Below are 16746 nucleotides of genomic sequence, written 5' to 3'. Positions count from 1 at the left end.
ATGCGCTTTACACAATTGATGTGTGTATGGATTGGGATAACAGTTGTATGAGCCCCTAATAAAATGTTTAAAAAAATAAATAAAATAAAAAGAGGACAGAAATCAAAGCAGAAAATTCTGAAGAAAATGGGCGAGGTTGCAATGAACAGACAAGAGAAAGGGGTAGAAAAACTTTATCTCCTCTTGGGACCCTAGTGCGCTGGAATACAGTGCTTAGATAAAATGAGTTTTTCTCCAAATATTCTTTATGAAGTTAGCCTCTCCATTTTATGGTTAATTCACTCACACATAGATAAGGATGAAGGACTCAGGCCAGCAGTTATCAACTGTTTTATGATACTTGGATGATCCTTTACCTGTCTAGTCTTTGAACCACAGGAATGTGGACTCAAAGAATGACATAATGAGATGGTCGCCCTGTGGAGCCCCTGCATAGTTTCAGTCAGTCACTGAGTGACCTCACTAAGGACATGCTGTGTATCTTCAAACTGGGAAAGCATAAATCTTGCAGACTCATAAAATAAAACTAGCTCTAAGAATTATTTAAAAGAGAAAGGAGAAAAGAAGCACACCAAATAAACGTTAAAATTCCAGGAGCTCACAGCATGACTTACCTCTGCTGTAAGAAAATCTTGAAGAAAAGGCAGGATCCTGGACAAACCCCCAGAAAGTTACCTGCTGATGCCACTGGGCTTTCTTCCTCAGAATTAACTAGCACGTCCCTTCCAAGCAGCTGTGGCAACAACATAGATAGCCAGGCACATACAAGACCACGCTGTAGTTAATAAACGACTTAATAAGTAGTTGGTAAACAGAGATATGCTTCAAGAGAGTAAAGTGCATCCCATTGTGATTTGAGGAGACCCCAATCTGAGGACAAGGCACTTATTTTATGAGGGAATGTTGGAAGAGTTCCATTGGCTAGTTTAAGCCCAAACTGGGCCCTTTAATTATTCTTAACGTCGGTGTTTTGATTAGTTCGTGAAGTTTCCTGTTGCACATTTGCTGATGAGCCCTTTGGACAGCTACTTGGACTCCTGATTATCACTTGAGGCAGCAGACACCACAGAGATGATTCATCACTTTCTGCTGGGGGTTTGGTACTCAGCATCTGGTCTGACCCTAACAAGGGACATGTAAACAGACACACTGCTTTTTTCTGCTCTTTAGCCCAGTTTCTACCGTTCATCCTGCTTTAGGCACAGGCACTTCATTGGTGTCTTGAATCTCACTGTTAGCCTCTTCAGGGCCTTTTGAGGGACTCTGATTTTCTGAAGGGGTCTCACCTGCTGAGCAAATGGAGGTGCAGGGAGATCAGGGCCTGGACACCATCTTGTCACCCCACTCTCTCATAAGACCTGTCTTCAGAGAAGACTCATTTTCTTCATTTCTGCAACTTTGTGCTTTTCAATTAACCAGAAGTAGAAGTGAGCCTGAGCTAGGATTCTCATAACAGTGGGTGGAATGGCCTTTTGAATGTGCATTTTTTGAAGTAGAGGATTCATTTAGTTTCTTTTGTACCTTTCCATTGACAATTTTCAACATCCCTCAAGCTTTTGTATGATCCATGTTCTTACTAAGGAGTACTTGGTTAACTGAGTTTTTGAGGTATTTTCCTGAGTAGAAACTTTAAATACCCTATCTTTGTTTTGTGCCTACTTTGAAATCTTTGTCACATTTGTTCTATGAATTTCATTTTTTTCTATCCGTTTTATGGTCTGTTTAGGATTCTTGCTCAAGGTAGTGACACTTCCATTTCTTCTTTGTTTTCTTAATCTTCATATTTAGAAGAGTCACTTGCACTGCTACCTTTTGTCAGGATACCCAGCCCCTAACACATCACGACAGGTCTGGTAGGCGCAATTGTACAGCGATAATAAGTGAAGATTATAGTAAAGCCATAGAGAGCATGAGAGATAGAAAAGACATTGAAATAATGGAGTCAAACACATTTCATAGTAGCATGCTCACTTCAGCCTCACTTGGTAGTCCACGTGGAGAGACGTGCAAGCCCCCTAATTACAGGTGAAGATATATGTCACAGGAAAGGGTTGTACAGTAATGGAAGGGGGTGATCTAGGGGTACATACGCTAAAGGAAGAGGAGGGAATAAGGGTATACATGTGACAAGATGGGTGGACCCTAGATTCATGATGGTGGCCTAACTTGATTGCCTTAGAGCTGGAGACTTTATTTAGCCTAAGCTTTCAGGGGAAGTGATCCACTGATCCCAACAGCAGGGGTGAGCCCTGCCTATTGTGGGAGAAACAATAGTGTCTGCTTACTCTGGATAGCTGTAGTATTCAGGGAGATAACTTGACAATCATTTATCATCAGTTGCAAGCAGTGTCCTAAGTCTAACATATATTTGGGGGAGACAACTTGGGAGAAATGATTCTGCTTTCTACAATCTTTTCTAATTTCCTTTTTTTCAGTAACAACTTAAAAAAAATTTGTCTCACAGTACTTGCCTGGGTCATGGTTTGTTAGCATTCATTTTATAGAAATGGGTACTTCCCTGTACAGTTTTCATTTGGGTTACTTAATTTTCTGAGGATATGGCTGAGGTATCAATTGGTGCTCCTTCATGGAAGAGAGGTGGTGGTTTGGAAGTCTACACACTTTCAGCTAGTCGAGGCTCCAGAGGCAGGTCTGGAGAAAGATCATGGGAGAAGCACCATTTGCTTCTCCCTTGACTTCTACAGCTTCTTGGAACATATTACTTTGTAGCTACATGGCTTCAGGCTTATCTTTATATTCCCTTTTGGGAAACAATCTCACAGGGATTCCACAGGGCCCAAACCTGTGACTGGGACAGCCACAGCCTCCTAGCTTCCCTGCCATTCCAGTCAGAAAGGCCATCAATTACAAGCAGGGCCAGGCTATGATATAGTAAGACCCAATGCATGCCTGTTCTCTAACATTTTTTTTTAACCTGCTCTATTTCTTGTTACTGGTCTGTTGAGATTTTCTATATCAGTATGTGTTAATTTGGGTAGTTAGCATATTTCTAGAAAATTTTCTTTCACCTAGGTTTTCAAATTTGTTGGAGGACAGCCTTTCATAGGAATGTGTTATTAAGTTTTAATGTCATTGGATCTGTTGTTATAGGACCCCTTTCATACCTCATTCTTGGTATTTGCTTCTTTTTTTTTCTCCTTTTCTTTGTTAAGCGTGCCAATGGTTGGTCGATTTTATTAATCCTTTCAAGGAACCACCTTTCTGTCTTGTTATTTTTTTTCTATCATTTTCCTATTTTTCAATTTGCTTATTTCTACCTTAATCTTTCTGATTCCCCACCCCGCCCCAGTTACTGCAGGTGTATTTTGCTACTCTTGTTCTGGTTGTTTACGATGTTGGGTTAAGGTGTTGGTTTTGGTTCTCTTTCACATGTGCATTCATTGCTATAAATTGTCCTCCGAATACTGCTTTTACTATGTTGCAAATGTTTCATGTGTTGTATTTTCATTCTCATTTATTTCATGGAAGTTTTTAATTCAATTCTTTATTTCATTAATTACTCAGTAGTTTTGAAACAGTATGCTCTTCAGCTTGCATATGTTTGACTTTATTTTACTTTTTCTTCCTATGTTAATTTTTTAAAAATTTACAGTATGTGGTCTGAGAAAGTGGGTTGTAAATACCTCAATACTTTTCAATTTATTAAGGCTGGCCTTTTGGCCTCACATGTAGTCTGTTCTAGGGAATGCTCATGTCCACTGAAAAAGAATGTATATTGTGCTGTCATTGGGGGGAATGTTCAGTATATGTCTATGATGACTGCAGTATTCAAAACTTTTCCCATAGAATCCTTCAAAATTGCAACTTAAATTTTTTCCAGTGCTTTCAACTCAATAAATACCAAGCATATTTTCATCCTTTGACTTTCTAATATTAAATCTTTGTATATTTCATTATAAACTTTACTTTTTGTTTCCTTAATGTCCCATTTTTAATCTCCTGTACAAATTTTTCATTTCATTTCTTCCATTCATTTTATCTATTATGTTTAGGAGCAAGGTTCAGAATATCTTCTGACATCCTTTTTTGTAATTTCTTTCCATTCTGGTCAATGACCATTTCATTTCTTCATGTATGATATACACAGTATCTTTTCTATAATCCCACTGGCTGGTCTTAAAATACTAGTGTTCAATGTAACCAATATATTTTTGAAATTGTCTAATTCGTCCAAATTCAGGTGTAATATATCCAAGTTGTACTTTGAGTCATGTGGACTTGTTTTCATTGTCTTCAATTTCAACTTGATTGATGTATGAGCAATTAACAGTGCATATTCAAGCATATTACAAATAAAGGTGACCTAACAGAAACAGAATGAGGCAATTATGTATTTTTTAAATTCATCAATAGAAAATTCAACTAAAATTCTGCTGAACATAATTTTTAACAAATTTTAAAAGTACATAGATAGGAAACTACCAGAAATTCCAGCTGAATTCAGATGTGGAACAAGGGATATCATTGCTCACACACACACAAAAAGTCAAACTTGGCCCAGAGCAGAGAATATCAAAAAGGAATTTTACTTATGCTCAATGACTGCAATGGCATTTAAATATGTTGATCATGAAACATTATGCATAACATTGTAAGGAGCAGGAATTCTGGAACACTGAATTATGTTCATGAAAACCTGTACAAAAACCAAGAGGCAATTGTTCAAACAAAACAAAGGAATCATGCATGGCTTAGAATCAGGAAAGGTGTACAACAGGGTTGGATCCATCCATCATGCTTTTTGTTGAACAAATAATCTGACCTTACAAGCTGGACCATATGAAGAATTATTGGCCTCATTGATACAAGGGCTCTCATTAACAACCTGTAATATACAGATGAAACAACCTTTGTTTGCTGAAAGCAAAAAGGACTCGAAGTATTAACTGATAGAGACTAAAGACTAGTGCTGCCAGTATGGGTTACATCTCATCAAAAATAAAACAAAAATACTCACAACTGGGTAAATAAGCGAACTCAAGATAAGTGGAGAAAAAAAAAGCTAAAGTTGTCAAGGATTTAATTCTATTGGGATCCACAAATGACACTCTATGAAAACAGCAGACAATAAGTCATATGATATATTGCCTTGAACAAATTGGCTGCAAAATATCTCTAAAGTGCTAAAAAGTAAATTTCAATTTTGGGACTAAGATGTGCCTGACATGACACATGATGTATTCGATTGGCATATTTGTATGAAAAAGCTGGACAACGAATCAGGAAGACTGAAGAAGAAGAAAAAGCCAGATGTCTTTGGATTATGGTCTTGGCAAAGAATATCAAATGCACCATGAACTAAAAGAAGAGCATACAAAAGAATGATAGATAGATACAGTGTTCTTTAGAAGCAAGGTAGAGAGTCTTTGTTGCACACTGCTTGGGCATTTTGTGAGGAAGGAAAAGTCATTGGAGTAGATTCTGACTCAAGACATTTTGTGAGGAAGGAAAAGCCATTGGAATAGATTCTGACTCAAGACAACTCCATGTGTTATCGAGAACTCACTCTTTTAGGTACTCTTGCCTGTAATCTTCACAGAAGCAAATCACACACCAGGCATTTCTCCCACATTTTTTTGGCGGGTTCAACGCCCCCAAAATTTAAGTTAGTAATCAAGTCCAAATTGTTTGCACCACCCAAGATCCCCATACAGGAGTAGGGTGGGCCCTAAACCACTCTGAATCTTGTCCTATAAAAGAGACACAGAGAGACAGTGGAAACACAGCCATGTGAAGAGAGATGCACCCATTAGCCTCTCAATCCCAGAATCCAGAAACATAAAAAAGGATCTTCCCTTGAAGACTTCAAAAGGAGGATAGCTCTGTGGGCATCCTGAATTCTGACATCTGGCCACAATAAGTGTTTGAGAATCTATATTTTAAGGCCTTGGCCACAGGAAAATCATACATTCACCTACCTTGAGGGGTATTTGTGACACTGGGTCAAGATCCCATGAGATAAGTGTGGTAGTTGCATAATTTGGTGTCAATTTGAGACTTGAGAGGACTAAGAGTGAAGCGGTGGAGTTTAGCCTGTCAATCGGGTTCTAGCCAATGAGGTCTCTATGTGGGCATGGCCTTCTCCTGAGGATTCTTGGAACTCCTGCATTTCCTGCTTGGTGGGAGACACTCTCTCTCTGCTCATTCCCTGCCAGGCATCCATGTCAAGAAGACACATGGAACTACCCTAGTGCCCTGAGCTGGAAAAGCCACGTGGAGACCCCTGTTAGTGCTGAGATGCTTAAAACACCACTGGATCCACAAGACTTCCCACCCACTGGTCTGCGATCTTCCTGCATTTGGTGTCATTGAATGTGTTGTGTGAGTCTGAAGAGGTCTTTATAGATTGGGATAGAGCATATGGTCTCATATTGGACTTATGGACTTGATCTGGACTGACCTTGAATATTTTCTCAATATTCAATTGCTCTTGTACATAAACCTCTTTCTTATACACATATGACTGTCTCCCTGGATTTGTTTCCCTTGTCTACTCGGACTAGCACAATAAGTCAGTCAGTGTTCTATGTCAGCACATGGGATGGTAGATCACAGTGTCCTCATCACAGGCCAGAGTTGGTTCCCTCTAGGAATATTCTGAAACATGCTGTTCCCAATCCCCACATTCAGTACACTGGACTCGGGTATGTTGAGTCCTTATGGCTCTGAGGAGGAATCTGCTATTTTAATCTCTCCTGGCTTCTAGTGATCCTTGGTGTTTCATTTTCAGCTTCCTGATGCATATGAGGCCTTGGCTTATTCTTCAAAGGGACACCTTTTTGTTCTTCAACACATTAAAGAGGTCTTGTGCAGCAAATATGCCTAATGCAATACATCATTTGGTTTCTTTATTGCTGCTTTCACAAGCTTTGATTATGGATACAAGTACAAAGAAATACCCTTTACAACTTCTGCCTTTTTCCATTTTTCATGAAGTTTATTGGTTTCAGTAGGAACATTTTTGTTTTCTAACATTGTGGTATGGTCCATACTGAAAGCTGTATGTAGTCATTGATCTTCATCAGTAAGTACTTCAAGTCCTCTTTGCTTTCAGCAAGCAGGGATGTGTCATCTCCATGTCAATGGTTATTAAGGAGTCTTCCTTTGACCCTGATACCTTGTTTTTTACATATGGTCTACTTTCTCAGATTGTTTGTTCATCATGCATATTGATGATGAAAGGAATAGACCTTGACTCCAACCTTTCCTGATTTTAAACCATGAGATTTCCTATGCTCTTTCAAATAACTGTCTCTTGGTCTATGTTGAGGTTCCTCATGTGTACAATGTAGTGTTCTGGAATTTAAATTTTGTGCAATACTATCCATAATTTATTTTGATTCATACAGTTGAGTGATGTTGTATAATCTAGGAAATATCTGATTTTATGGTATTACCTGATTTCAGCCAAGACCCACCTGATATCAGCAATGATCTCTCTTATTTTAGGTCTTCTTCAGAATCCAGCTTCAATGTTGGACATTTCTCCGTATATGCATTGCTGAAACTGTTTTTTTTTAAAAATTCAGCATTCAATATTGAATTAGCATGCAATATTAATGCTATTGTTTAATAATATCCACATTCTCTTGGATCACATTTCTCTGAAATAGTCACAAATATGAATCTTTTCCAGTCAATTGGCCAATTAGCTATCTTCCAAATTTCTTTGCATAGCTTAATAAGCATTTTCAGAACTGTTTCAGTTACCAATGAAAACATTTCCATTGGTATTCTTACTGAATAATGGTCCCCAAAGATGGTTACATTTACATGACAAATTGGACAATTAAAAAGTGAATAAGTTAATGATCTTGATATGAGAAGATGAACATGGATTATCTGGGTGGCCATCACAACACAAATGTCCTCTTAAGAGGAAGAAGAAAAAAAAATTTTACTGACATCAAGTTGATGCTGACTCATAATGACCCTATAAGACAGGGTAGAACTGCCCCTGTGAGTTTCTGAGACTGTAACAGAAATAGAAATACTCATCTTTCTCCCACAAAGTGATTGGTGGGTTTGAACTGCTGACCTTGTGGATCACAGACCAACGAATAATCACTACACCACCAGGGCTCCCAAAAGGAAGATAGGGAGACCTAATTACAGAAGAAGAGAAGACTAAGAGATGATAGAAGCAGAGAGAAGTACAGTTAGAAAGAAAAGATTCTATGTCACCGTTTATGAAGATGGAAAAGTGGTTAGGCACTAAGGAGTGCAGCTTCAGGTGCTGGAAAATGCAGGAAAATTGCTACTGCCTTTAGAGGGAGTACATTCCTACTGAAGCCTTGATCGTGTCCCAAGTGAAACGGAGTTAAGAATTCTGGTCTCCAGAACTGTGCTAGCATAGATTTGTGTTGATTTAAATTCCAAATTTGTGATGATTCCTTACAAAAGAACAAGAAATTCATACATTGACTAACTCTCCCAAACGAGGTCTTCCTACCTTCCCTACCTCACCTGCAAGGCTCAGACCAAAAATTCTGAGTCATCCTTGATCCCTTTCTTGTTATACACCCTGAATCAATCTATCCACAAGCCCTGTTGGATCCTCCTTCAAAGCATAACCAGAAAGTCATCATTCTTCCACACTCCCACCCTGGATGTCACACCATCTCCTGCACACACTCCGTCCTCTGCCGAGTGAGAGTGGTCTTGTTCCAGCATGTCTTAGCACTTCCCATAATCCCTCCAGGCCTTCACATTCTATTTGAATTAAGATCCTCACAGTGGCTCTCGTGAGTGTCCATGACCTAGCACTGCCCTCCCACACAATCTATTCTGCTGCAGCCACTGTCCTTCCATAAACACATGGGTGGCTTTAGGGTGGAAAGTCTTGTTTTTCTGGTATTTTCTTCATTGAGGATATCTCCTCAGACACTACCATGGCCTTCTTCATTTCACATCCTTGTTGAAGCCCTCCACAAGGGCCTTGTTAAAATTATGTCCCCACTCCTTTCTCTTCTACTTCTTGCTCTGTTTAGCCTTCCTTCTTTGCCACCTTCAGGCATACTCTATGGATCACATATACCATGTATTTGTGGGTTCTTGCCTCTTCCCCCATCATGGATTCAATTATATTCAAATATGACTATTATTACAAATGTAAAACACACACACAACACACACAGTGTTTTAGTCATGGCTCTTGTACCTGGGAATGTGATCCTGCTTGTAAATAGGGTGTTTCTGTGTGTTTGTTTGTTTGTTCAATGGGGTCATACCAGAGTAGGGTAGGTTCTAAACCTAAAACTTTTTAATTTCCAAAAAAAAAAGCAGAATAGACAAAAAGTTATATACATGGCTAAGATGATATATGAAGACAGACATGCACAGCAGTTGTATTTACCAGCCTAAAAATATGGAGACTGCCAGCAGCTACTAAAAGTTGAAAATGACAAAGGAGAATTTCTACTCTTCTACAAAATCCAGACTTCAAATTTCTAGCCTCTTCAAGTATGATAAAATGAATTTCTGTTTTCAAAGCCACCCATTTTGTGGAACTTCTCAGGAAACTAAGACAATCACTGCTTATCATGGAAGCTCTAAGAGCACAGAAAATTTCCAATTGCTCACTAATGATCCCCAGCACCAAAGATACTTTGGACAAAGCCCATTAAACATCCAATGTCCTATTTATACCCATCAAATGAATGAATAACAGGACTGTCTCTAATTGTAATATAAATGAGCGTGGGTAGCATTATCAGAATGCATCAGACAGCTAACTGCAAAGTCAGTGGTTTAAACCTATAAGCTTTCCAGAGAGAGAATAAAGAGGTTACCTGTTTCAGAAAGTTCTTACAACCTCTGAGCCATATATGGGGTTGCTATTAGTAAGAATTAATGGGACCGTAGCGAGTTTGGTTTGGGGATAATATAGATAGACAGATTATCAATATACTATTTTTATATCAATATACTACATTAAATATATACAGTTCATATATATAAGTTTACTATATCAGAAGTTTAACATCCCCAAACTAATGTCTTCTCTTAAGTCAGTCCGATCTTAGCCTTTGCCACTTCAGTAAATGGCCACCAGTTGTCAAGTTGCTCAGGTAAGGAGATTCAAAGTCATTATTTACTCAGTAGATTTAGCTTTTGTCCCCCCACCCCCACAGCTATTTTCCTACCAATGCTGTTTTAATAAGTCTATCAAAGGCACAATCCAAGCCACCTTCCCAGAGTAGGCCCACCTCCAAATCATGGCCATTGTGACCCAGTTAAAAGACAAATCTGTCATGACACCACCAGTCTAAATCATTTGATTGATAGTCATCACACGTAGGATGACATCAAGTAAGTTTCCGTTTGATCTGGTTTACTGGGCTCAGCATCCCTGTACCTCACCTCACTCATCATTCTTCTATCACGGTCTTTAGTAGAGTCAACATGTTCACAAGTAGTCCCTTCTTTGAGAGGCCCATTTTTACCACTACCTAGCCTTTTCACCATCTTTGGGTCCATTCTAAATACCTGCTCTTTCTCTCAAAGTTTCTTGCTATTGACCATTATTTGTATTTAGCTATCTGTTCTCATTTGTACAGCTTGCTTCTCATTTTGTACTCTAATCTCCAGGAGAGTAGAGACAACACACACCAGAAAACATAATAGTGAAATAAATAGTTGGATGGATGAATGGAAGGAGAGAAGAATAGTAAGATTGGTGGGTGGATATTTAGGTCAGTGGGTGGCTGGGTGGATGAACAGATGGGTAGATGGGTGGATGGGTGGGGGAATGTAATGACAAATAAAGGGGCATATGGAAGGGCATATAAGGATAGATAGGCAGTTGGGTGTGCGTACATGGATAAACTGATGGATAGATAGATGGATATAATTGTATGGGTGGATAGATGGATGGTGTGATAGGTAGGTTTATTGTGCCAACCTGGTCAATAGAAACATGTGGGATTAATCGGATCACAGTTTGATTGGAGAGCAAACAAATAAATGGCTCTTAAAAGCCTGCCCCATCTCTCTTGCTCTCTGGTGATTGGAGCATGCTGGATTGGGAGCGCTGCTGCTGTTGCTCGTTCTCTGCATCAACCTGTGAGCTACCTTATTTGTAGGCCAGGCCAATCTGTGGATTGTGTTGCTAGAGCTTGAAGCTCCTTCAATACCTACTTCACCACAATGCTGCTGCATACAGCAATTGAGCTTGAGGCTGGTGGATTCCATCACCAAGGATTGCTTGCGTTTGATATCCCATCCAGGCCTGCTTCACTAAGGTCTCCAAACTACGGACTGTTGGTGACCCACCCTGCTGCTTACTGCCTGTGGGAAGACTCTGCCTGTATTGCCTGAGGGAAGACTCAGTGTCTGCTTCCTTGACCTTGGACTTGGCAGCCCATGTGAGTGGAAAGCCTTCTAGTATATTAACTGTTCCATGGAAGTGAGTTGAACTGAATCCTCTGTACTACTGTGTGGACTGTTATATTCCTACTTGCTGTATAAAACCTATCCTCTCATATGAATATGTAAAACCATAAGTGTCCTGGTTTCATTTCTCTAGAGAACCCTGCCTGACACAATTGGTACCAGGAATGGTTCTAGAGAAACAAGATCATAAATGTGGGTTTCTCAAATTGGTTCTCCAGCCTGATGAGGCCTAACAGCACTGAGCATGCTGCCTCTACCTCTAAAGGCATGGATAAGTCTGCCACTATTACTAGATAGGGTGGTGTTAATCCATGGTGTGATGTCCTAAAGCTAATAGCCACAATATCACCACCAATAGATGAAGTGCTGGTGAGAGGAAAGGCTCTGGGTGATCATGTGTTTGATATTTTCCAGAAGTTTTGTCAGAATGAGAAGTTAAGGGAAGCTGGTTGGCTGGTCCTCCTTACAATAGAAAATGTGATCAAAGAAAGGGATCATCTCAGAACCTCAGAAGCACGTCTCAAGAGTGGAATAACAGTGCTACAAAGGAGAGTCATCTCTCCTCTAGTAATAGAGCTGACATTGCTGAAAACCAAATCCAGAGTATCATCAGATGAGTAGCTGAATTACAGCATCAGCTGAATTGTAGGTCTAAAACAGCATCTTATATTAAAGTAGAGGCATTAATCAGAAAGAAATAGGACCCTGAAACATGGGATGGGAATATATGGGCTGATGATCCAGAAGAGGAGGATATTGAGCCACTGGAGTCAGTTGAGCCACCCCAGTTAATAGATCCACCTCTCCCAGTTGAGGGGATTAATCCACTATCAGTAAAACAACTCACACTTGATAAGATTAACCAACTGTCAAGCTGAAATGCCAGGTGGGGCTGCATCTGGAGCATGGCCTGGAGGAGAAGCCTTATAAGATATTGCTGTGAGCCCCCAGGAAACACCCCCACCAACCATTATTTCCTCTAGATTTGTAATAAGAATTAAGTCCCAGGAAGTTCCTAACGGTGAGCTTCAGATGATGACTCAGGAAGAAGATGGCTATATTCACAAAGATCTGCTTGAGTTTTCTAATACATGCATGCAGAAGCTTGGGGAATATCCATGGGAATGGTTACTAAGGGTGTGGGATACCAGTGCAAGGAATGTAACATTAGACCAGTCTGAGTTCTGTGATATGGACCTCCTAAGCACAAATTCTTTCAATGTCTCAGCAAGAGTGGTAAAGAGAGGATCTAATAGCTTATTTGGTTGGTTCACTGAAGCAGGGACTTCCAGATGACCAAGATTGGATCAACTTGAGGGACCTGACCTACCTTGGGACACTGTAGAAAAAGGCGTCCAAAAGCTTAGGGAAATTGGCATGTTGGAATGGAACTATCAGAATAATTCCATAGACCCAAAAAAGGAGTGCCCCGAGGACATATCTTTCACCAGAACCATAAAGAACAAGTGTGTGAAATCGGCCCCAGCATCTCTGAAGACTCCTGTGATTGCTATTTTATGCACAACAGAATTAACAGTGGGACCTGTCCTAATTGAACTCTGACATTTGCCTACAATGGGGATGATTGAGTCCCATGGTGGTAGGGGGCAGATGTCAGCACTGAATCAACAGAAACAGGGTGAGTGTGGTTAATGGACAGCAAGGTTTCCGTAGTGATCAAAACAATCTGTCCCATATGGACTTATGGCATTGGCTACTTAGCCACAGTGTCCCTAAGAGTGAAATAAATGGGAAACCTACTAAATATTTACATGATCTACATAGGCAGAAGCATGCTAGATCACGTGAACAGCAGAATAGAGAGTTAGGACTGCTCAATCAATTCCCAGACCTGAGCCAGTTTACAGACCCACAACCCCTTGAATGAGGGAAGGCCAGGTCCCTTTGAAGAAGGACCCTACTGTATCACCGAAGGTTTACACTGGTAGTCTTTCTTCTAGCCTTCCCCAAAGGGAGATGTGACCTTTCACAGGAGTGATTTCAATGGGGGAAAGGAAATATTCAAACTTTGGGGGGATTACTGGACACTTGCTCTAAACTGACACTAATTCCAGGAGAACCAAAATGTTTCAAAGGCCAACCAGTCAGAATGGGGGCATATGGAGGTTAAGTTTTTAGCTCAGGTACCCCTTACAGTGGGTTCAGTGGACCCCCTAACCCATTGTGTCATTATTTCCCCAGTTCCAGAATGCATCATTGGAATAGACATACTCAGTAACTGGCAGAACCCTCATATTGGATCCCTGAAATGTGGAATAAGGGCTATCGTGGTAGGCAAAACCAAGTAGACACCATTAGAACTTCCAATGCCCAGGAAAATAGTAAACCAAAAGCAATATTGTATTCCTGGAGGGATTGGAGAAATTAGTGCCACCATCAAAGACTTGAAGGATGCTAGGGTGGTGTTTCCTACCACATCCCTATTTAACTCATCTATTTGGCCTGTTTAAAAAGACAAAAACAGATGGCTGTTGGAGAATGACAGCATATTATCATAAACTTAACCAGTTGGTGACTCCAATTACAGCTGCCATTCCAGATATGGTTTCATTGCTTGAGCAAATTAATATTTCTCCTGGTACTTGGTATGCAGGTATAGATCTGGCCAATGCCTTCTTCTCAATATCAATCTCAAAGGACCACCAGAGGCAGCTTGCCTTCAGCTGTCAGGGACAACAATACACTTTCACAACCTTCCCCCAGGTGTACATCAACTCTTCTACCCTGTGCCATAATTTAGTCCAAAGGAAACTTGATTGCCTGTCTCTTCCACAAAATGTCACACTTGTCCATTATATTGATGACATTATGCAGAATGGACCCAATAAGGAGGATATATCAAAGACTCTAGATTCATTGGTACAACATCTGCATGCAAGAGGTTTGAAAATCAACCCAACGAAGATGCAGGCATCCTCCACCTCAGTGAAATTTCTAGGGGTCCAGTGGTGTGGGGCATGTTGAAACATTCCTACTAAAGTGATCAATAAGCTATTGCATCTGCTCCGCCCTCCCCCAACAACTAAACAGGAGGCACAACATCTAGTGGGTCTCTTCAGATTTTGGAGGCAACATATCCCTCATTTGGGTGTTCTACTTTGACCTATTTGTCAAGTGACCTGAAAAGCCTCCAATTTTGAGTGGGACCCAACCCAGAACAAAAAATGGCTTGGTAACAGGTTCAGGCTGCCGTGAAAGCTGCTTTGCCACTGGGACCACATGAGCCAGCTGACCCAATTGTGTAAGAAGTGTCAGTCATAGATAGAGATGCAGTGTGGATTCTTTGGCAGACCCCTATTGGTGAATCATAGTGTAGATGCTTGGGATACTGGAGTAGATAGAGTCCTGTCATTCTCTGCAGACAATTACTCCCCTTTTTAAAAACAGCTGTTGGCCTGTTACTGGGGCTTAGTGGAGACTGAATGCCTTACCATGGGCCACCAACTCATCATGAGGCCTAAGCTGCCCATCATGAACTTGGTATTGTCAGACCCACAGAGTCATAAAGTTGGACATGTGCAGCAACACTCCATCATTAAATGGAAGTGGTATATACGAGACTGGTTTAGAGCAGGACCTGAAGGTACAAGTAAGTTGCATGAACAAGTGGCCCAAATGCCCATAGTCTCCACTGCTGTCATTGTACCTTCCTTCTCCCAGTCTGTATCTTTGGCCTCCTGGGGAGTTCCTTATGACAAGTGGACTGAAGAACAGAAAATTCGTGCTTGGTTTACTGATGGCTCTGCATGATATGCAGGTGCCACAAATGGACAGCATCAGCACTACAGCCCCTTTCTACAGCCACATTCTGAGATCTCCCTAAACTTCAAGTAGTGGACCTGGCCATTGAGTTTGACTGGTAGGAGGAATGGCCAGATGGGAGATTGTATACTGATTCATAGGTTGTGACTAATGGCTTGGCTGGATGATCTAGGAATTGGAAGGAACATGATTGGAAAATTGATGACAAGGAGGTGTGGGGAAGAGGTATGTGGATAGATCTCTCTGAATGGCCCAAGAAAGTAAAGGTAGCCATGTCTCATGTGAACACTAACCAAAGTTTTACCTCTGAAGAGGAGGACTTTAACAATCAAGTGAATAAGATGACATGCACTGTGGAGACTAGTCCTCCTCTTTCCTCCATCACTCCTGTCATTGCCCAAAGGGCACATGAACAAAGTAGACATGGTGGCAGGGATGGAGGTTATGCATGGGGACAGCAACATGGGCTTCTGATCAACCAGGCTGACTTGGCCACTGTCACTGCTGAGTGCCCCATCTGCCTGTAGCAGAAACCAACATTAAGTCCAAGATATGTGATCATTCCTTGGGAAGATCAACCGGAAACTTGGTGGCAGGTTGATTACATAGGACCACTTCCATCATGGAGAGGCAGTGCTTTGTTCTTACTGGAATAGACACCTACTCTGGATATGGATTTGACTTTCCTGCATGAAATGCTTCTGCCAAAATTACCATTCATGTGCTTACAGAATGCCTCATACACTGGCATGGCATCCCACATAGCATTGCTTCAGATCAAGGAACTCAATAGCAAATGAAGTGTGTAAATGCGCCCATAACCATAGAATCCATGGTCATATCACGTTCCTCTTCATCCTAAAGCAACTGGCTTGATAGAACCATGGTGTGACTTCCTAAAGACACAATTATGGCACCAGCTAGGTAACAACACCTTGTGGGGCTGGGATAATGTTCTTCAGGAGGCTGTATATGCTCTAAACCAGCGGTAAATATATGATTCTGTGTCTTCAATAGCCAGAATTCATGGGTCCAGGAACCAAGGGTTGGAAGCTGGAGTGGCACCACCACAATTACTCCTAGTGATTCACTTGCAACAGTTTTGCTTCCTGTCCCAGAAACCCTATGTGCTTCAGGCCTGGAGGTCCTGGTCCCAAAGGAAGGAACTCTCCACCTGGAAACAGCATGGATTCCACTGAACTGGCAGCTGAGAATGTCCCCTGGCCACTTTGGGCTTTTCATGCCTTTGGATCAACAGGGCAGGAAGGGTTTCACTGTACTGAGTGGTGTGGTTGATCCTGATTACCAAGGAGAAATTGGACTGGTGTACATAATGGAGGTAAAGAAGAATATGTCTGGAATCCAGGACCACTACCATTCCCTGTGATTAGTAAATGGTAAACTACAGAAACCCTATCCTGACAGGATGTTTAATGACCCAGACCTCTCAGGAATGGTCTGGGTCACCCCACCAGGCAAAGAACCATGGCCAGCTGTTATATTAGCTGTTATGTTCCTACTCGCTGTATAAAACCTATCCATGTATAA

The 16746-nt window shown here is 40.9% G+C and overlaps 1 pseudogene; it reads right to left on the bottom strand.

Annotated features, from left to right (window-relative positions):
• Nucleotides 1–1079: 1079 nt before the first annotated feature.
• On the bottom strand, nucleotides 1080–2796 carry LOC115869803 (annotated as a pseudogene).
• Nucleotides 2797–16746: the final 13950 nt, after the last annotated feature.

Source organism: Echinops telfairi, unplaced genomic scaffold (genome assembly GCF_000313985.2).
Source record: "Echinops telfairi isolate 266 unplaced genomic scaffold, ASM31398v2 ScPeMD7_52;HRSCAF=179, whole genome shotgun sequence".
Classification (NCBI taxonomy): domain Eukaryota; kingdom Metazoa; phylum Chordata; class Mammalia; order Afrosoricida; family Tenrecidae; genus Echinops; species Echinops telfairi.
Note: the sequence above shows the minus strand (reverse complement) of the source record. Positions and strands in the feature narration are given on the sequence as shown.